The sequence below is a fragment of the Rosa chinensis genome, chromosome 3 (assembly GCF_002994745.2).
Source record: "Rosa chinensis cultivar Old Blush chromosome 3, RchiOBHm-V2, whole genome shotgun sequence".
NCBI classification, from domain to species: domain Eukaryota; kingdom Viridiplantae; phylum Streptophyta; class Magnoliopsida; order Rosales; family Rosaceae; genus Rosa; species Rosa chinensis.
The window spans coordinates 41308122-41330412 of record NC_037090.1 but is presented as its reverse complement, the minus strand read 5'-3'; the positions used below and the strand labels follow the sequence as shown (position 1 = coordinate 41330412).

The 22291-nt window shown below is 36.9% G+C and overlaps 1 long non-coding RNA gene across 1 annotated transcript; it reads right to left on the bottom strand.

The window, feature by feature from the left end:
* Positions 1-21504: 21504 nt before the first annotated feature.
* On the bottom strand, positions 21505-21788 carry LOC112191925. Its single transcript, XR_002933237.2, has 2 exons — positions 21704-21788; positions 21505-21598 (listed from the first exon to the last, which is right to left on the bottom strand). It is a non-coding gene; the product is annotated as an uncharacterized LOC112191925 (long non-coding RNA).
* Between the last annotated feature and the right edge of the window lie 503 nt (positions 21789-22291).

Sequence of the window (22291 nt, the reverse complement as noted above, 5' to 3'; positions counted from 1 at the left end):
TTCTTTCGAGTGAAAAATGGGAGAAAAATCCGTCACACTGCAAGGTGTCGGTTCTAGGATTGCTCAAATGCAGTCATTGCTTTCTGAAGTACCAGAAGCACTACCTCCCTCCCATTATACCTCATTGACTATTTCAAAGGCACATCACTCGCTTTGCAAAGCCTGCTCTTTAGCAAAAATAGGATGGAGACCTTCCTATGCTAAAGATATAAAACAAAACATTCCATTCTTACAAAGGATACAAAGAGATGTCTGTGGACCTATCCATCCAGAATGCGGACCATTCAAGTACTTTATGGTTCTGGTGGATGCTTCGACAATCTGGTCACATGTCGTTTTATTGTCCACAAGAAATGCTGCAATACTCCTGGCACAGATTATACGTTTAAGGGCTCACCACCCTGACCACCCTATCAAGTCTATAAGGCTTGATAATGCTGGAGAGTTTACATCAAAAGCATTTGATGATTATTGCATATCTATTTGGATCGATGTAGAGCATCCTGTACCCTATGTGCATACACAAAATGGTCTCGCAGAAGCCACCATCAAAAGGCTACAGATGGTCGCTAGGGCATTGGTTATGCGCACCAATCTGCCTATATCTGCATGGGGTTATGCAATATTGCACGCAGCTTTACTTATTCGTTTCAGACCCACAGCTAGCCAACCATTATCTGCGTACCAGTTGGTAACTGGATATGAGCCTGACATTTCACACTTACGCATATTTGGTTGAGCAGTATATGTGCCTATTGCTCCCCCACTGCGCACCAAAATGGGTTCTCAGAGACGATTAAGTATTTATGTTGGATATGAATCCCCAACAATTATACGCTATTTGGAAACCTTAACAGGCGATCTCTTTTCCGCTAAATTAGCGGACTGTCACTTTGATGAGACAGTCTTCCCGTCGTTAGGGGGAGATAGGAAAAAAGATTTTCCAAGGGAACGACAGGAATTGTCGTGGTTTGTTCCCACTCTGTCTCATTTTGATCCCCGCACTTCACAAAGTGAAAGTGAAGTGAAAAGAATAATCGATCTTCAGAACGTAGCAGATTCGATGCCTGATGCGTGTACTGATATCTTAAAAGTGACGAGATCATATATACCAGCTGCAAATGTGCCTGCAAGGTTAGAAGTCCCCAACAAGGGGCACGATGCCGCAGATAGAGGCACTGCAACCGCACTTAGTGGAGGTGTGGTTGAGGCCGTGGCTCCCCAAGGAAGAGGGGGAGGCCACTTGGTTCGATTGACACTCACCCAAGGAAGAAGAGGGCGAGTATGGCACAAACCAATCATCAATGTATAGAATCCCTCTCATGAGATTGTCTCTGATTATAGTTATGTCCATGAATCAATACTGGAGGACGCTCCGATGTTTGAAATGATTCTAGAGAACAAAGAAATCTCAAAGGATTATGAGAGTGCATATGAGTTGATAGAAAGATCTTCCATACACATTGATGATATATATACTGTTACTCAAGGAATCATAGATCACGATGATATTGAACCACGCTCTGTTGAAAAATGTCAACAAAGAGCAGATTGGCCTAAATGGAAGGAATCAATCCATGTAGAATTAGATTCTCTGACAAAGAGACAGGTATTTGGTCCGGTAGTGCTAACCCCACCAAGTGTAAAGCCTGTAGGACAAAAATGGACCTTTGTCAGAAAGCGTAATGAGAAGAATGAAGTCCTAAGGTACAAGGCTCGCCTTGTGGCGCAAGGTTTCTCACAACGCCCTAGAATTGACTACGAGGAGACATTCTCTCCAAAAAATGGACGTTATAACGTTCCGCTACTTAGTTAGCTTAGTAGTTTCCAAAGGACTGGAAATGCAGCTCATAGATGTGGTTACTGCATATCTCCATGGGGATCTAGATTCAGAGATATATAAGAAAGTGCCTGATGGCCTTACATTACCCAAGCCAAGTGACTCTAAACCACGGAGTGCGTTTGCAACTAGGTTGAAACGCTCACTTTACGGATTAAAACAATCCAGGCGGATGTGGTATACCTGTCTAAGTGACTACTTGATTGGGAAGGGATATAAGAACGATGAATTATGCCCCTGCGTATTCATAAAGAAAACAAGTTCCGGATTTTCAATTGTAGTAGTATATGTCAATGATATGAACATAACTGGTACTCTTGATGAAATAAGAGAAACTGCGAGCTACTTGAAATCCGAATTTGAGATGAAGGATCTTGGGAAAACTCGATTCTATCTAGGCCTTGAACTAGAACACCGAGTTTGTGGAATATTAATCCACCAGTCTGCATATGTCCAAAAGTCAGGCGATATAACATGGACAAAGCACATCCTGCTAGCACTCCCATGATCGGTCGAAGTTTGGATGCAAGGAAAGATCCATTTCGTCCAAAGGAAGATGACGAACAAGTGTTGGGAGCTGAAATTCCCTATCTAAGTGCAATAGGCGCATTATTGTACTTAGCCCAATTTACTCGACCAGACATTGCATTCTCAGTGAACTTGTTAGCTAGATTTAGCTCAGCGCCAACACAGCGTCACTGGAATGGTATCAAGAACATTTTCGATACCTAAAAGGAACCATTGACTTGGGACTGTTCTTTCCCTACAGAGAGGCAAGAGGGACCGTAGATGGAACTGCAATCCCTAAAGGAAATGTTGATGGCAAAAGCGCCACTCCCTACACCGAAACACCAAATGACGTTTTGGTTGGTTTTGCTGATACTGGGTATCTCTCTGACCCACATAAAGGTCGTTCCCAAACTGGTTATGTATTTACCAATAGGAACACGGCGATACCTTGGAGATCAACCAAGCAAACCCTTGTGGCTACCTCCTCGAACCACTCAGAGATCATTGTTGTACATGAGGCGGTTTGTGAGTGTGTATGGTTAAGAACTATCATTGCACATATTCGAGGATTAGTGGTTTGAGTTCTACCACTGAAGAGCCTACTTGCATTTATGAACACAATGCAGCTTGCATCGAACAGATGAAGTTAGGTTGTATTAAGGGTGATAACACAAAACACATATCGCCAAAGTTGTTCTACAATCAACAACAACAGACCCTTCTCAAGATTCAAGTGAATCAAGTAAGGTCTGAGGAGAATGTGGCAGATTTGTTCACCAAATCACTGCCTAAGGCCACATTTGAGAAACATGTGAAAAGCATAGGAATGCGAAGACTTTCCAAGCTCACTTGATTAATGTAAAGATCAGGGGGAGGTGTAGACGTCAGGGAGAGTCTAACACACACATGTCATTCTCAAATGTAGAAGGTGCTTTGTGCTCTTTTCCTTCGACCAAGGTGTATTTTTGTCCCACAGGATTTTATTGTTACTTGGCAAGGTTTTTAGTGAGGCAACAACTCATGCACCATTTCGTCTTTGATTTGGCACAAGGGGGAGTGTTAAAGGAAAAGCACATTATGTGCCTTCGTCAAAGAAACAGACGAAGAGGGAATCAAGCAATCACAAATCACAACTCAATCAGCATTTAGTATCATCAATGTAATTGATATTTCCGTTGTAATCCTATCCCTATATAAAGGGGTTATAAATGAAATGAGTAGACCAATTCCAATCCATTTTTACTTTTACAAATTTAGATATTTATTTTTCAATTCCTCTATTTATTTTCAATTGTAGTCATAGTTGTTCTTTTTGTTCTTCATGGTGATTTGACAGATTTTGAAGGAATATTTTTGAGATCCAACTTGCGTTATGTAGAGATTGAGTCTTTGTTTTTATCTAATGAATTCCTACAAGACAACTCTAGTAAGATTAGCAAATCAATTCAAGGAACCGAATTGACACATTCAGCAGCCACAAAGAGGCATTTATGACAGGATCCGCCCCGAATTTCACCCTGAAATCTGAGGTGGCCCTGTGGGGCTCACCTTAGGAATAACTCTACCAAAAATTCGGCAAAGTCACCCCTAAAATGGACCACCCAAAACCTGTAGAAACACATTCACACTTCTAATAAGTCATCCTTATTCTTCTAGAGCCGCCCTGCTCCCCAAATCACAACAACTCCACAATTAACAACTGAAAAACGAACCATACAACATAAACCAAATACACAAGTGCAACTCCCAATCTTTACAACATTTGTCCCACAGGTTATTAGAGCAATCTAAAAGAGAAAAAGATTTCATAATACTAGTAGGTTCAGCGATTAACCTACAATATGAAAACAACAGTAGTAGATGCTATGCCCTAAATCCTACTATGCCAAACCAGCTACTCTGCAGACTGGGCAAATGAAACCGAAGGGCCCAGGGGAAAAGTAGATAAAAACGTTAGCGTGAGTGGACAAAAATAAAAGAAAGTAATTGTAAAACAAAAGGAGTTTATACTTTTCCACATTTATTTCTTTAAAAACCTGATGCATGCAACAATTAAGGAACACAAACCGATTGATGTTCAGCTCAAGAAAAACCGCCTAGCCCCGCTAGTCACAACAACCAAGTAAAAGATTGAAACTCCGATACTCAAGAGAATAAGATCAGCCCCGCTGGTTAAACAAGATCAGACTAGTCCCACTAATAAACTAGCAGAAGGATATGGGGAAGAAAATATCACCATGCAATGAAGGAAGCCTCCCAAGCTCGGTCGGAACCTCCCAGGCTCTATGCTCTACTCACCCACAAACACATAGTAAGTAGGGAGGAGTACTAATAATGCTCGACTACACCCACGTGAGGAGGAGAACTAAATAAATCGACCAATGGTGAAGAAAACAATAGAAAACCGAAAAACAAGTAAAGCTTCCCCAAAATCTCGCAAATGGAAACACAAGTATGATTCCCAACTGTACTCTGAAAATCTCAAGATAAACAGATAAATCACGACGTGTCCCACACTCCAAAAGAATACTCATAAATCCGTCAACAAAACATAAGTCGAAATAATAGTCATAAATCGGAGATAAATCATCGGAACTCAAAATCACACAAAATAGTAATACAAAATCCACTTCCGCAAATGTAACCGAAATGAATCATAAACAAACTCTGAAAGTGAAAATTCACTAAATAACCCGAAGTCAATTTCCGAACTCAATATATGCTCCAGTTATAATATAATGGTAAATACTTAAAACAATAATTCGGGAAAAATAACCGCATGCATCATTGTTTAAAACAAAAGTCCACTCACAGTATACGACTAACGTGGTACCCAAGTGTAAGGATCTTTGATTATATTCTGTAAACAACAATTCGACAAATAAATAAGATTCTAAAAACGAAACCCGAAAACCCCACGTAAACCAACATCTCCATTTCTTTTCAGATTCAAGCAAAACTTCACCACTAATATCAATCCGTCAATTAAAGTATTCTATAGAGGAAATAAGGGAAATCTGAAGGTCGGATTCCCACAAATCGACATCCGAAACTCCAAACTTCGAAAATTTACAATCAATGTCAAACTTCTCCAAAATTCACCAAAATTATATATTCAACCTCTACAACAATTATAGGATTTAACTAGCCAAAAATCAAAGCCAGAAACATGCTTTACTCGTCTCAACGCGCCACCCACAGTGGCAGCACATGGGCCACACGCTTCACCAGCCACCACCTCCAATGGCCACCAAATTTTGGCAGCAGTTTCGTCTCAACCTCTGTAGCATTTTTCTCAACTACACCAAGTCTAGCAAACAACTAGAACTACCTCAACAATTAAGAAAACCGTAGACCCCGATTCGTAAATAGTGGCCAGATTTTCAAACCTTCGTTTCTTCCTCTACGCTTCAATTCTCTACACGATCTTTGGGGAGCATCATCTACGTCTTGAGGTGCTTCTAATGGACCAAGTTTGGCAGGCTATGGTGGCCGGAATTTGGAGAACGGGGCGTTGACCTAAATCGGCACCGTGGTGCTCTCGGGCTTGGGTCTTCATTTTCCGGCCATGATGCAGTGAAATACCACCGTGGGTGTGGCCTAGAGGTGAGACGAGTCAAACGGTGCCGGTTGGGCATCGTTTGGTGGCCAGAGTTGATATGCTAAAAGTAGCACGCAATTTAACCCTGCAAAATGTAGTTCTCAGTATAGAATAAGTAAGGATCGTTCAAGCCGGGGATTGAGAATACACTTATAATTGCATAAACAAATAAAGAATTAATATAAATATGAAGTATTATTTACAAAAATAAAACAAAGAATGAAGATATATATATATATATATATATATATATATATATATACAAGTTAACGTAAAGAGGGGGGGGATCTAGGATTTTGTAATAAAAAAACATAAAGAAACAAAAATAAAAATGTAAAATACATATACAAGGGTGGAACGCAAGGAACAAAGATCAAAACGATATCCACATGCAAGAAATCCAATTACAAATCCTACAGTTGATTATCTATATCATGAGAAAGAAGTTGACCATGTGAAACGTTAATCAGCAAACGATTTCCCATTTTTTACTTTCCTTCAATATTTAATCTAAGTGAAAGCACCTAAATTAAACCTATTGAACATTCAATCATAGTCTAGAAAGCTAGCTAATCAAGAACACATTCAATGCATGAAGAACAAAGAAAGGATGTCAACCAAAGTGCACAACCTAGTATGAAAAAGTTCATCTATTTGCAATCCTCCTTAATTGATTTCAACTTTTGTCCAAAGCCTTTACTACTTATGAAATAGGTTCACAAAACTATTAGATGAATTGTTTACTTAAATCTAGTACCAATTACATGCATATATCCTAAGTTGGCCACCAAAGAACACAAACATGCAAAAGTTTTCTGTAATCCAAAATCAATCAAGCAATCTCACATCAGCAACATAGAAATCAACATATAGAACTCACAATTTTATTTCAAAACATATAAATGGGCTTTAAACTTTGCCCTTAACGTCATGTTAACTAGAATTTATAACTCTACGAATCAAACAAAGGAAAACAAAAGAACGTATGAAATACACCATGAAAGATGAATGACAAAGCCTTGAGACGAAGAACTTGAAGATCCCTGAAAGCAAGCAGTCTTCTAGGGATGACCAAGGGTGGATGGCGGCTAGGATCTTGAGGTATTTGCATGACTTCTCCTCCTCCTTGGTTAAGACACAGAGCTTCTGAAGACTAGAGAATGGAGAGAATTTTTGGTGTTTAGAATTATGGGAGAAGTTATGTATGAGGCTTGCAGGGTGCATCTATATATAGGAGATGTCTGGGGCTTCTGGATCCTTCTTTTAATTTCTAGGAATTATCTGGTTGCACCATATAGCTCCAACCAATGAATTAATTCCACGTTAGGTTTGCTATGTCATCCAACCAATGAGAAGCCTCCAAATTAACACCTTGATTTAAGGGAGATTATATTTTTTGCCGAATTTAAATGAATAATTTCTGATTTATCTCTTCAATTTCGGCCAAGAATGAATGTGGACATCAAGGAATGTATCTTGACCTGTTTTCAACCTTTCTGCTTGTTGCAATCCCTTGAAATTCTCTTTCATTATCTGTAGAAGTTTCTCTTTGGCCATGATCATGTCTAGATGCATTTAGGATTTAATTGAGATGTCATTATCCAAATATATTCTTGAAATTCGGCCAAAATCAGTATATGTCTAATACAGACTCCAAATTTGATTTTTAACAATATTTCCTTGTCAAAAATGACTCCCAATCCATTTCACCTTTGTAGAGAACGTTTTGAGCTTCTTCATGGGCTCTCCAAGTTCACCCAGGTATCCTAGTGTCATCAGGACTCCTAGTCCAATTAGGGCTTTTCACATGAAATGTTCTTGAACCTTCTGGAATCTTCTTTTGCTTTCCTAGTTCAACTGGGACTCCTTGTGTCAATAGGATTCCTTTTCCTGGAAAGAGTAGGTTTCCTAGTCCAACAAGGACTTTGCATTTTTCACCATTTTTCTTCATTTCTCCGATCATGTTTCCTAGTTGTCCTAGAATTCTTGCTTTGACTGAGTTTCCTAGTCAGACCAGGATTTCCTGGTCAGATCAGGATTTCTTGGCTGGACCAGGAAAACTTCATTTCTTCTTTTCAGCTCATTTCTGCAGCCCTCGTGCCTTTCCTCTATCATTTCCAACGTTCCCTTACTTCTCATGTGCCTTTAAGCTCATTTCTTCTCCATTTGCTCCAAGGTACCTACAAATAGAAACTTTATTAAAATTGATTTATTTAAGGAAATAACTAAGTAAAATATGAGGAAATAACTATTAAAACATTGCATTAAAATGCACCTATCAGGAGTGGAGAGAGAGCCGAAGTTGCAGAGGAGAAAGTTTTTAGGTCTTCTATTGTCTGATGAAATCAAGACATGAGTTAGCTGTGTATTAGTGAATTCAGACGACAGATAAATGTGATGTGATCTGAAAACAAATAACAGTTCCTTGTAATTTCTGTGATCTAATGCTTATTCCAAAGACAGATTTCTGTGGTTTGAATGCACCAAAGTAGAAGATATGAAATCCTATATGTTGTCTGAATGGACTTATAATAATAGTTTAGTGTTTTTTTATTCAAATTCTAATAACAGTTAACTGTCATTAGCATTCAGTTCAGATTACATTTATCTATCATCTTTAGTGGCCTACAATAACATTTATCTGTTGTTTTAGTGCACAAGTAACAACATATTTTTTCTTGTATCTGTTGTTCTTAGATACGTCCAACAACATATTTGGATTTCATTTTGTCATTGCCTTTTGTTTCAGATGACAATTTTCTGTTGTTTGAATGCACAAGTAACAACATATTTTTTCTTGTATCTGTTGTTCTTAGATACGTCCAACAACATATTTGGATTTCATTTTGTCGTTGCTTTTTATTTCAGATGACAATTTTCTGTTGTTTGAGTGCACAAGTAACAACATATTTTTTCTTGTTTCTGTTGTTCTTAGATATGTCCAACAACATATTTGAATTTCATTTTGTTATTATTCAATTTATCATTACAGTCAACATATACATCCACAATTGTTTCATACATAAACCTAATGAGCATCAGCTCAATAAACTCATAAGACAAAAAAACTACTATCTGGAGCAACTATACTAATCTAGAGTGACTAAGTATAGCAAAAGCTTTAATTTAGCCAATTATATAATAGCTATGATTCTTCAAGTGAATAATCCTCCAGAGATATCAGCTAATTGAGGCATCAGAGTTTTGAAAAGAAGACAGCCATTGTTCTATATAATTCTTGCAATCTGCAGACAACACAAACACAGAAATTTAGCAAGGTATGCAACAACAAAATATTGAAATATAAACATGCAAGGAATTAAAAGTGAGAAGAGAAGGGATTAACCGGGAAAGAAGAGCAGATCTCCACCATGGTAAGTCCAACAAACCAGGTGAAAAATGATACTACCACCCAACCCCATAGAAGGCTTGCAGGACTTGCATATACAAGGCTAGAACCATACAAAGGAGTGATTCCGGTGAAGAATGTCAATGTCGAGAATGATATTGCAAGAGTCTTGAACAAAGTCTGAAACAAATCAAACATCCAATTCATGAAGCTCAATTGCAAGCTAGTAATATAAATAACAATCTCATAAATCTCTTAGTGATAAGCAAGAAGTAGTAGTAGAGAAGATACAGTTAACACTTCACAGCATGAAAAACATGTAGTGTGAATCAAATTAGGTGTCCTTGTTAGTGAATACTCCAGTAGACTCCTCAACAATATCGGTGCCAAACTAACCCCATGGGATCTCCTCCGGATTTCTGTAACAAACAAATCCCATAATTGATGTGGTACTTGGATCTACAATCTCATACTTAACAGCAACTACAAAATCAACTCTATGTAAACGATTATGAACTAACATATATTGGCAGCAGTAAATCCCAAAAGAAAACAATCACATCTCATGCTATTGAAGATTTCCAAGCCTTATGTCACATAGTACAGCCTATAGACTTTCACATTGTTGACTAAAATATATATACACCAATATTATTGCAATTCTGGATAAAAGAAACAACCCACCTCTCGTACTGAACTAGAAACTATGCCCGCGCTTTGCTGCGGAAGTTAGTGTTGTCATTGAATTAGAAGTATGTAATGGAAGAAAGAAATCTAAACTTTTGAATTGTGCTAAAACAACAACCGACTCCTAAAAATGGGAAAATTTTGAAGAGTAAAGATATTCTCAATGTTAGAAAAAGGGGAGAAAAACCAATACAGAAACAGCAACGTACCTTTTGCAATTTTTTAAGCAACGAACAAAGGCTATTAACTACTATGGCATTTACAAATGTGTTAATTATTATTCTTTACCAATGGTGTAGAATCTTGGCAAACATACTAAGGTGTAGAATGTCTCTTCAGCACTCCGACAGGAGCCATATATCAACCTTAAAGAAAAAATAATAAAAAAAAAAATTGAGGAACAATTGTGCTAGATTGTATTAGTGCATCTACACATTAAATCTATACTAACAGTCTAACATATAAAATCAAGAGCACGACTTTTAATAATCAAAACGCCAGCATACTTAAAGAACATACAACAACAGAATTCAACCTTAACTTCCATAAAAAGGATTCTTTTATGTTAATGGAAAGCGATCCTAAGAATAGCTAAAATAAACATAATAGATTATTAGCCAAATATCATATCAAAATCTATTGAAAGACTTATTAATGCTGTAACCACCGCAATGATTGATAGCCAAACTCATATAGAATTATCACAGAAAACAAAAATGAAGTATCAAGAGACATTATTTCAGCCTTATTTCTCATTAGTGGCTTGAAGCAAAAAACAGAATAGGTCACAACCCAGTAAAGATAACCATGGGAAGAAACTAAAAGATTGAAGATTTGCTTTACCTTGACTTGGGAGTTTGGATTTTCTTTACAGAGCAGCAGAGAAAGCAAGTTGTGGCAACTAGTGGAACACTGTCAACCAAGACTTGAAAGAGGAACAGTACTATCATTGGGTTCTCTCTACTCTGCTAAAATTCCTTCTTTTTTTTCTTCAAAGTCTCCAAAGAATTATAAAGTTAGCGTCACCTGAAAGATGCAAAGAAAAACATAGGCAACAAAGCTAGAGCATAGAAAAGAAGTAGGGTAATCGTTTAGAGAAACTTATGGTAAAAGCTATGATAATTTATAACAGTCATCCAAATGGTTCTTAAAAGACTATTAATCAATTTTCAGGGATAATGCTACCCAGCTACCGGCGCCGAAAAACCCAAAGATGAAAAAGCTTTGCTTATCAACATAAAAACAGACAAAGTAATCAAAACTTGACCAATTACCAAAATCAATGTTAATGTCTTGGCTGAAGATTTCAAATCAAAACTAAAAGTAGCCAAAAGAACAAAGCAAAGGCAGAGAGACAACCATAGAATCAAACCTAAAAACCATCAAATTCCATATAAAGAAACAAAATTTAAATTTACTTTTCTACCAATTATACACCTATGATTGATAAAGAAACTGATGAGGCATGTTCATTGGTTAAACTGTTACTAACTTTGGAAGTAAGTTGCCCTTTCACATCTCTGCTCGTCCTACATTTCTCATTGATGACATTTACAAAATCTTCTAAATCTCAGCCTCCTCCACACTCTTCACCATCCTTGTTTCCCTTTGGAAAAAAATTTAATGCAGAATATCCACTCACTCCATACCTACACAGGACTTTGCAATCGGGCCACGTATTTATCCTTCTGTATATAATCTCATGTTTCTTCCTAACATAATTTCCATATCATATTTTGTCAATGTGAAAGCCGTACAAATGTACCAAAATACAATAAACTCACTTCTCAGCCACCGTCAGTGTTAAGATCACTCCAACAGCTCCTCCAGAGAAGGAGGCTAATATGGGATCAACTTCACTGCAATTTGATAGAAAAGCAAGTCAATCAATGAAACTGGAAAAGACAGCAGTATTAACATCATTAGGTTCATGTCTACATATGTAACATGGTCAGTTTCCTAATGTGTGAAACCTGAGGATCTTAACAGTACCAAAGATACTAAAATTAGAGTAAAGTTGAACTGAAAAATAAGCGGACCTGATAGTCAAGGGTGTATGCATTAGTTATATTTCTCTTCTCTAATTCTTCCATTATCAAACTCTATACATTTCTGAGTCCTCCATTTCTCCCCTGTACAGATCACCAGCCTCTTCCACATATGCAAGTTGAATTAGATAAATGCAAGGCTTGCTCTCTGATTAACATTGAGAACTTCTTACTTATAACCAAGGAAATAAGGTTGAAGCTGATGTGCTAAAGGGCTACACTTGGACCAGCTCCCAAAATGGATTAATCTCCATATATTTCCTTTTTTATATGTGTTTGATTATTTCCGCAGTTCAGGCTGCAAAGCTTTTTACTACCGTACTCCTTATCTTTATTGGAATGAGTTTACTTGCTTTAGTATATGTGGATACATACTACCAAGTATACAACTTCTTTGAGTTTTTAGAAAGGTAAGATCAACATAGGTTATATGTGAAAGGGTACACCATATGCACATGTTATCCAGCACAATCAACAGATCTAGGCAATGATACTACACTCCAAAAGCAAAGCAGGGCGGTCAGGATTTATATGAGTTGAGTATGTGGCATAACCTAAACATCTATAATATAGAAGATATCATTTATGAATGCTAAGCAAGAATATGAATCGAAGTATTTTATTAATGTCTATAAATTAATGTAGCAGATAAATAGGATTCCTTCTGACAAGAAAGAAGAAGCAACTAACCTTTAACCACTTGTATTGATCTAAATATTTATCATAATCAATATACGAGCCAAGCATGATAATATGAGCACCTGCAAGTTCAAAGGAGTAATAAAGATTCGAGCTAGATCCACTCTCTTTATACGGCATTTTCCGCCTAGAATTATAGGATTCAAACCCATCCTTCAAGAATGGTATACTGTCCTTCTCATGGTTTCCCTGGGTTACCATCCATGGCCTTGCACTTGCAAGTGGCTGAACCAACTCACCAAAGGTATCCCACCGAGGCTGCAAATTGCGTGGTGTATCAGTCCAGACTTATAGATCATATAACTATACAAAGTGCTTTCTCCTTGAGCTACGGAGCCGTATTTTCCCGATGATGTTCCATATTCAACAATTGAAGGAGCAGATCTATCACCAGTGACCCACGTCACCCACATGTGCTTGTCTCTTGCCAAAGAGATGTGCACCTGCAATAGGCATTTGTGCAGTAATGTATTATTCCAAATGAAAAGCTGGACAATACAAGAAAGCAAGAAAGAGAACTATCAAGCCAAAGACTAAGTGCCTAAACATTTACTTGCCCCACAAGAAAATCAAAAAAAATTATTAAGTCATTACCAAAAATAACTGTATTGACATAAGAAATACATCATTCACAAAGCATTCATAACATCCAGGAAGTCCATATTTTAATCAAATTAATATCCAGGAATTGTCGTGCCCATTATTTCCAGTAAAAGAAGATTCGTTGAAACTCAACAAATTAGCTTCAAGTACACACATGTTCTTTGGTTTAACACATAAAGAATCTATCCATTCCATGACTAAAAACATAATTTAAAGTTGTTATGCAACAGCAGCACAAAATTCAACAGTAGCACAAAGGATAACTAGCATTACACAGAGAAAACCAACACAAACCCTTCATCCCCATTGCCAAAACTTTCCTCCCAGCTATTAACCTTACACCAATACAGAATCCACAACAGCAATACAAATAATAGATTGAATACCAACAGATATTGGGAACTTTTTTTTTTTCTCTGGAATTTAACTTGAGCATAGCTAGAGCATAAAAATCAAGTTGTTCAATACACTAAACCAAACATCAAGACCACCAAAGATAAGACACAAAGGAAACTCCTTTATGGAAAAATCAGCATAACCCAACTATAAAACAGAGCAAAAATTTTGTGGGTTCACAAGAAATGAAGTTAAAAACCTTAGAATCTAATTGTTTCCCAAGAAAACGAAAAACCTAGAATAATGAAACAGTGAAAGGTAAACTTACCTATTGGGGTTGGGAAGAGGGTTTTGCATCCCATATGAATTGGAGGTCTTTGCGAGGCTGAGGCCGGACATACTTGCCTGCGATGACAATTTCGAACAGTAATCACATTCAATCGACCTCAAGAGTTGAAAAGGTCAAGAACAAAAAAGAAAGAATGAAATTTTAAGTTCTAAGAGAGCAAAATTCGTACAAAAAAAATTAAATGAATCAAGAAAGTAAAGTGAGAAAGCAAGAAAACCTAAATACTAAATCGAAGAGGCCAGAGAGAAGACCCACCTTTTATTAGCAGAGGGTTGAGGAGTGGGTCGTCATTCTCAAAGTTGAGAAGGTTATCGAAGTCCATCATACCATTAAGAGAGGCGCAATGTAATAATCACCTTGCAGGTACTAGAAGGATCTGGTGACCTTCTATCAATAATGAAAGATGATATAAGAGCCTCGATTGAGGGATTTGCCGACAAAAAGATCATCGACGACGCTGTCCCGGGATCCTACGGTGATGTTCTTGTTATCGGTCTCTTTGCCCAGCCTGTATAAGTAGTCCTCGCCCATAGAGTCCTCACCACTTTGCCTTCCCTTCGCCCCACGAGTCTACGCCAGGTTGCACCTCCTCCGGCGACGGCTCGAAGCATCGCCTTTGCTAGAGAGATTTCATCAATTTCAATCTGCAGTAAGAAAAATCATGAGAAAAATGTAAGAAACCAGACAAACCCCAAAATCAGAAGAACCCTAAACGGCCAATTAAAAAAACCATTGTCTTTGGGAAAAGCAGCCTTCTGGGGATTGGATCTGAACGAGGGTTGAGCTAGAAGAGGAAGAGGCTAGTTTGGAGCATGTTGGTTTTTGATTGAGAGTGATTGCGGTGGTTTATTGGGGAGGTTGCGGGGTTTTGGGGAAGGAAATGAGAGAGATGGAGAGGAAGAGGGGGTTTTGCTGAAGGAGAAAGAGTTTTTCACGAAGGGTTTATGTTATGCCAAAAGAGACCTAAAACAAAAAAAGTCAAACTCACCTTATTCAGACAACCCAATTTCTTAACTGTGTTGTCTGAATATCACCCCATTGATTAGTTAGCTATAGAGTTTGGGTTCTTGAGAGGCAAAAGACTCAACTTGTTGGAGGGAAATCTAAAATTTTGCTAGGGTTTTTTTTCATCTTTTCAGACAACATATAAGTGTCGTCTGAATCTGGCTATATATTCAAAATAAAAACAAGTATGGTTTCTATACGTATTCAGACAACACATTTAATTTATATGTCGTCTAAAAAAATCAGATGACAGAAAATCAGTCTTCTGTCTTTTGATGCGTGTTGTCTGATAGCTTTTTTGGCATAGTGACTTACCACTACAGTAACTTCAATATTTCGCTTATAACTTTCTCATACGAGCTCCGATTTTTATGTACCACATATGCACACACTCGGTTTAAGATGCTCTACGAATTTCATGAGAACATTTTCTCAAATTTTGACCTAAACAAAAAGTCGACTTTTAGGGCCACTAAAAGTATCGAAACAAAGTAAAAAGTGAAAGTAGTTGCCGTTTACCGTCCATGACTAGTGAATGGGTGAATTTAGGTTCGGGACGTTACAAGTTACCTGTAGATCTGAGACCCAGAAAGATGCTAATCTGCGTTCAACACAACTAATTAATAAGGCCATCTCCTTCTTGGCCAGATCTGCATTTAACTAAAAGAACAAACACTGAGCCAAGTCAGCCACAACAAAGAAAACCCATAAACAAAACCATGAAAGAGAATCAAAACTGGCTCAAAATAATCTCCAATCACCCAAATCTCCAAAACCCAACAAAACTGAACCACAACCCAAAATTACTATCTTCAACAAAAGTCAAACAAATCAACACTACCCACAACCCAAAACCCAATCAACCAATTTGACAGAAACACTTACCAGATGAATGATGCCTACCGCTGCTCATTCTGATAACCCAAATCTTTCGATCTCCCAAAAAAGTCTATTTTTTCTTCTACCCAAATCTCTCAACCACCACCATTGTTTCTTTCTTTTTTTTATATATTTTTTATTCCATGATAGTATTTCTACTATGTAAGGCTGGCCCTCTTTAGAGAGATAAAATGGGAGAGAGAGGAAGATGAAGAGAATAAAGAGAAATTTGAGAGACGAAGTAGATTTAAGATTATATGCCGAAAATATTTCACGGAATTTTTGCGTGAAACTATTACTATTCACACTATATTTGTGTGTCAGCTATAACTATGATATCAGTCACATAAAATTATTCTCCTCATTTAAGGGGATGTATTGTATTCGGAATTAGTCAGGTCAATGGGGGTTAGCATCTCATTGACCTCCCCAATGATTTTTTCATTGTCAAATTTAACTTGGAAGAAGATATGAACACTGCTCTCTGTGGTGGACCTTGGATTTTGGCCGGACAGAGCCTAATTGTTAGAAAATGGAGGCCTGATTTTGACCCCATGATTGAATTCATTGGCAAAATGGCCCTATGGTTTCGAATTTTTGGGTTACCTGTCAAATACTTTAAGGATTATACTGTGGCCAAAATTGGTAAAATTCTCGGTGGTGTTGTTAAGGTTGTTCAAGTTACTCTTGGCCAATCTAGAGGGAAATTTGCTCGTGTTGCATTGCAATGGACCTAAACAAATCTCTACGTCCATTTGTTAAAGTTGAATATGTTGCTTATATTGTGGTTTATTAGGGAATCTCACTAATCTGTTTTGAATGTGGTTGTTTTGGTCACTCTAAGGATTAATGTCCCACTCTTCATTCTAGTCCTAGTGAATCAGCTCAACCCCAAGCTCCTACTGGTATTGTTATTGGATGCCACAGAAAACAATATGATTGATGCCAAACAGGTGGTGGATGCTTCCCACAAGTTACCTTTGACTCCCCAATCTCAGAATGGAATAATCAAAGAGGATATGGGACGATGGATGTTAATGACTTACAGAAACAGAAAGAGAGTTAGAGAAAATGGTGGATCGAAGAAGAATGCTACAAATGGCTCTAGGTTTGCTATCCTGCAAGAGGAGGGTGGTATTGATTCCGTGGAGCTTGAGCCGACCAGGAATGACACTCCTACTGACAATAACCCCTCCCATTGTGAAATTATGGCAGAGTTTCCAAGAGAAGAAGAAGAATTCTACATTGGCTGCTAAGACCAAGAGTACTACCACTTTGAAGAGCACCAATTCTCCTAGTAAACAATCTTCTTTTGGGAATGGCAATCATAAATCTGTGTGGAAAGAGAATTGTACTTCTGCATTGCATGCTAAAAGTTATTCTCGACTTCCTATGAGAGATGTCTCTAATACTGGGAGTAGTAGTAGAGTTTCGAAGCTGCTATGCAGTACCAGAGGAAGGCAAAAGGGTTGATTTCATTAGTTACCAAACAGCAGCCCCATGTTTTCAAAAAGCTCTCTTTTGAAAATGTGGATGCTAATGTCCTTGGTAATGGAATCTTAGCAATCTTTGGGCATTGTCCCCTAGAGGAGACTTTGGTGGATTCCGAAAAATATTTGTCTAAGTCAGAGGTTTCTGAGAACTTTGTTGAACAAACATTTGCTGATATTAGCATTTTGACTAATAATGATAGTCTGCCTTCTCAAGTTGGGGAAGGTATGACTGATGCTTAAGTGGGTGTTTGCCTTTTACTTATTTGCCTTCTCAATGTTTAAATTAATATGTTGGAATGTGAGTGGTGCAGGAGGTAAGAAATTTCGATTAGAAATTTCTGATCTTATTAATTTACATAAGATGGATATTCTTATTATATGTGAACGTCGTGTTCCCTTTGCTCGTGTTAAAAGGTTTCTTAAAAGACATGGTTTCCCAGATGCCGAGGTTAAGGAAGCAAGGGCTTTCTCTGGTGGCATTTGGGTCTTATATGATAAAAATAAAGTTTATGTTTCTTTTGTTGATAGTAATTCTCAGTATGTTACTGTTAAGGTGGTGGTGAATAGACAAGAATGGATCCTTACTGCTTTATATGCTAGTCCCACTCATTCTGTGAGAAATTATCTTTGGAATTGCATATCTACTTTTTCTTCTAATATTCAATTGCCCTAGTAGATTATTAGCGATTTCAACGAACTTTATAGTAGTGCGTACAAAAATGGAGGATCCTTGGTTGGTAAGTTTGGTGGTATGAAAACTTGGGTTGATAGCTTTGGTTTGATTGATGTTGGTTTTCAGGGGCCAAATTTCACTTGGACTGATAAAAGAGTTAAAGAAAGGTTGGATAGGGGTTTTTGTACTGATGAGTGGAGGCTTGCTTTCCCTGAAGCTTTCATTCAACACCTTTCTCGTATGAAATCAGATCACTGCCCTTTAAATATGTATGTTGTTACAGAACTGGATTCGGAGTTCTGATGCGTTCCCAGTTCCACTTTAAGTACAGAAAGGTCAGTCCAGAAAAACAGGAACTTGCGCAGTTGGGTCATATAAAAGGCAAAACAGGGAATACTTTCGGGGGTCTAATGAGGACAAATCTTATATCAACTTAAGGCTTGAGATGTCAACTTCAAAATTGATTTGGCACATCATCTCCATTAGAGCACCGTAACCCTTCAGAATTGAGGTTTGAATGGGTTAAGGTCCTTTTCTCAGCTTTTCTGTGCAAAATTCTGCTTTTTCTTCTAACTTTGCAGGGCTGCCATTTTCAATATATTGGGAGTTAGGAGACGTACATCTTCAATTACTCCCCTAAGATAGATGATTGAGCGATCAGCTAGCTCAATGATCACCTTTGTCTCCTTTAGCTCACCTAGTTTAAAAGTTGAAAACACAGAATATGGCATTAAATTAATCGAAGCTCCTAAATCTAGTAAAGCATGATCAAACCTCTGTGCACCTATGGTGCATGGAATCGTGAAGCGTCCGGGATCCTTAAGTTTAGGTGGAAGCTTTCTTTGAAGAACAGCTGAGACTTCTTCACTAAGGGCCACTATCTAATTCCCATTGAACTTTTTCTTTCTGATGCATAGCTCCTTAAGGAATTTGGCATACTGAGGTACTTGCTTGATGGCATCTAGAAAAGGGATGTTCACTTGGACTTTACGGAAAGTTTCCAAGACATCCTTCTCTTCTTGATCTTTCTTAGAGCTCACTAACTTGCGAGGAAAAGGTGATACGAATAAAGCAAGCATATAATTTAACCCTATAAATATCATTAGTAGTATAAGCAAGTAGGGATCGTTCTATTCCGGGGATTGAGGGTACACCTGTCAATGTAAGACAATTTAAACAATTAAAATAAAACAAAGTATAACATTCACACAATCTACATTATTTACGAATTTAGGGGGAATTTTTGGTTTTTGGTTTTCGAAATTTAAAAGAAAGAATTAAAACTAAGTATAAACAAAAACACAAATACAAGAATGAAACATAAGAAACAAAGATCAAAACCAAGTTTATAATTGAATTCGACTCAACCCTACATTGTTCTTCCAAGTCATGAGAAAGGAGTTGATCATGTGAAACGTTAGAAAGCAAATGATTTCCCATTTTTTACTTTTCAATGCTAATTAATCTAAGTGAAAGCACAAAAACTAATTCTATCAAACATGCATTCAAGCTCTAGAAAGCTAGACAATCATAACATGTTTAACGCATGAAACACATAGAAAGGCTATCAACTCAAGTGTGCAACTTAGTATGAAAAAGTCCACCTAATTGCAATCCTTTTCAATTGAATTCGATTTTTGTCTAAAACCTTTACTACTTTCGATTCAAGTTCACAAAACAATAAGTTGAATCACGTTCTTAAATCTAGCATCACTCATACATAAACCCTAAAAGTTTCGAACCAATTAGAATAAACAAACAAGAGATATCAATTAAGCAAATTCAATCCAACAATCACACAAAAGCAATGTTGGAATCACAACATAAGAATCGAAATCTTCATTCAATCATAAAATTTCAAAATTAAACTTTGTTCAAACATCAATGTTAACTAGAACAACTTCTAACGAAATCAAACAAGGGAAATCAAAAGTGATTACAAGAAAGAAGGTTGAATTACACCGTGAATGGAGATGGTGATGAAGAACTCGAATGATGAACTAATGAAACTCGAAAGCAAGCTTCAAAACTTCATGGTTTCAAGGTGGATTGGGACACTACTACAAAAAATGGATTTAAGGACATTCAAAAAACGTCCTTAAAAACTTTCAAGGACGCTCGAAAAAAACGTCATCTATCAAGGAGTCATAGTAAGTCATCTTTTAAGACGTTCAAAAAACATCCTTAAATGTCTACAAGGACGTTGAAAAAGTGTCCTTGTTTCTATTTACAAACGTCTTCTAATGTCTACAATGACACTAAAAAAACGTCATTATAACTCAAAAAAACGTCATTTAATATCTAAAAGGACACAAGAAAAATGTCCTCGTATCTCATAAAAAGGTCATCTAATGTCTATTAGGACGTAGAAAAGACGTCCTTGTATCTTTTACATGACACAAAAAAAAAATTAAAATATACATAATTTAGTACAAGACTAGTGACCAATGCATCTATTATAACTAAAATACAATACAATGAGCACAAAGTTATTAAGCAAAAACTAACGATTCAATAAATAACTACTAACAATAATCTAACTATACAAGTTCAACCCACAGCGTATTCATTGTGGATGTCCATGAATTCATCTAGACTCTTGAACTGCAAAAATCAATAAAATAGTAAAGAATAATAAGTGTTGATGATAATATGTCACATTTTGAAGTACTGACAAGTGTAAATTTAAGTTGTTTTAGAGTCTATAAAATTAAAAATGAGTTGTAATAGGTTTTCTGGAGATTGCACTTCTGGACAAGATAGAAGCAGCAAGCAATAAGATTAACCTCTTCAGTATAAGAAAGCAAACAAGCAAGAAAACTAATAGTATTAGTCATGCCTTTAGATAGTTACATACCCAGTGAAAACATTGCAACTTTCAAACGGCCTTAATGAATGGTCTCAACTCCTAAGACGATTTCTCACTTAGATTATAAATGTCTGCAAGCAAAAGCAGAAGTTTCTTCATATATATCTTGTAAAAAGGCTAAATTGTAATAATGAGTTTAGCATGGCACCTATAAGCTCCTATGTGTTGCCACGAAGCATTCAAATAGTTATTTCCACTGAACAAAGATAAGTCACATAACTAATAAATTCCCAAAATGCAACTTTCATAAATGCATCGTATAGGCCATATACATATAACTAACATAGCATGAATCCACAATCCACAAAAACAAGTATAAGACAAGCATAGACCTATTAAGAAAAACAAGAGCTCTGGATTACCTACAGCTACAGATCTTCCCATCTTTGCAGGGCAAACCAAGTTTCCCATCCATAATTATATAGTTTAAAATCTGAAAAAAGAAACATATTATCTGTTATATAGCAATACACTACCAATTAAGTGTTGTTGTTGACGTAACAAAGGGCACATAAATGACTATGTTTGCTAGTATACAAATACTGTAGAGAACAAACACTCACTTGGCAACTTTTTCAGGGGTGACATATTCAGAGTTTTCTCCTGTTGTTCACTCTACTCCATATTGGCATTTAGGTAAGCAGCAGGAATGTTTGCCTGGGAGATATGAGAAGGCAAAGTAGGAAGGAACATAATTGTTTATTGTTAAATAGAAGACAAGGTAAATGAAAAATTGAAAATAAGTCTGGAAAGAAACATTACCTGAAACAAATGCATTATTTGATCATGAGTAAGAGACAAGGGGAGGGATTACTCAAGTTAAGCCTAGAGAAATTATAGCAGGGAGCTGCAAGATACAGAAACCAAAGTAGAAACATTTTAGTACAAAGTGGTGAACATCAAATTCCTGTAAAAGAGGGAACTCTAGAAGAAACAAATGCAAGTTTGTTGATTGACAAAATCAGACAACAGTTATAGAGCTGACGGTTGAGAAACTGAATTGGTAAAAGGAACAGTTTCTATGGTAAGCCTAAAGGAACATATCATGTCTTTCTAATACTCATGAAGTTAAAATTGATGTGAATAAGCACCTACATTACAATAGTTTCAGAAAATTCAGTCTTCAATCACAAGATCTATAGCATAAAATCAACAATATTGCTATATTACATCATATCAATTAGGAGAGGAGAAAAATATGTTTTACCTCTCAATTTGACTAAGAAAGGACCTCATACTACTGCATTTTCTTTATGTCATCAAGCTGTAAGGGGTAGACGAAATCAAAAGCATGCAAGTAAATGATATGTCATCGAGCTCTATAAATGAACTTGAATCACACACAGTTAG